The sequence below is a fragment of the Triticum aestivum genome, chromosome 1A (genome assembly GCF_018294505.1).
Source record: "Triticum aestivum cultivar Chinese Spring chromosome 1A, IWGSC CS RefSeq v2.1, whole genome shotgun sequence".
Taxonomy (NCBI): domain Eukaryota; kingdom Viridiplantae; phylum Streptophyta; class Magnoliopsida; order Poales; family Poaceae; genus Triticum; species Triticum aestivum.
Window position 1 is genome coordinate 7,612,405 of NC_057794.1, and position 995 is coordinate 7,613,399.

Genomic DNA, 995 nt, shown 5'->3' on the forward strand with positions numbered 1-995 from the left:
TCCTTTGGTAGCTATGTATATAGAAGATTGGTGGAGGCTAACTATATCGTGTATTGCAATTAAATTAATACCCAAAGGGCAAGGTGCTGTCCATAATTACTTAATATATATACAATGAATGGTGTACAGCTAATAAGTGAATTGCAGAAAACATCGACATTGAAGACTAGGGTTGCAGAAACAATACTTCTACATTTTTGTGCAAAAACCACAAATTCCGAGGCTAATATTTTGCAACAAAAACTAATCAGTGGTTTAGGTTGTTTTTAGAATGATTATGACAGCTGGGTCCTGGTGGACACGGTAATGTGGCATAACATAAGAGATCACAAAATAGATAGAATAGCATAGACTAAAATGTGAAAAGGCCTAAGAGGATAAGGTCATCATTTGAAAAAAAAGGTCATCCACGAAAGAGGGCCAACAGCAGCAACAACGACCTCTGCAGTCGGCGTGCTCGAGCTTGCCGGCGTGCGGGCCGGGGCAGCCGGAATTGGCGCCCGTGGTCGCCGCAGAATCACCCGCCTCCGTCGTCGGACTCCCTGGCTCCACCGCCGCACTCTAGCCGTGCTCATCGGGGCTGGAGGAGGAGCTCGTGCCACCGTGTTGCCCCCGTCGTTGCTGCCGGAGTCCCGCGCTCCCTCTAGTGCTGACCTTTGGGGAGTCTCGCCGCCGCGGTCGTGCATCCCGCGCCACCTCCCACGTCTCCTGGTCGTGGCGAGCATTGGCCTGGGAGGCAGGAGGACGTCGGCCAACCTCCCGTGTCTCCTCGCCGGCGCCAGCCTGGGGAGGGCGCAGCGGTGGCGCGCGTCCCTGACAACATCGAACCTCCCCTATGCCCTGCCGCCGAAGCTAGCAGCAGTTGTGCCAGTCGCGCACAAGGAGGGAGTGGCCGCCGGCTTCCACCGCCGGACTAGTGGGAGAAGGAGGACCCGAATGATTTATTTTTTAAGGGGTCTATCTGCAAAACAAAATTATATTGGAATGTAATCGAC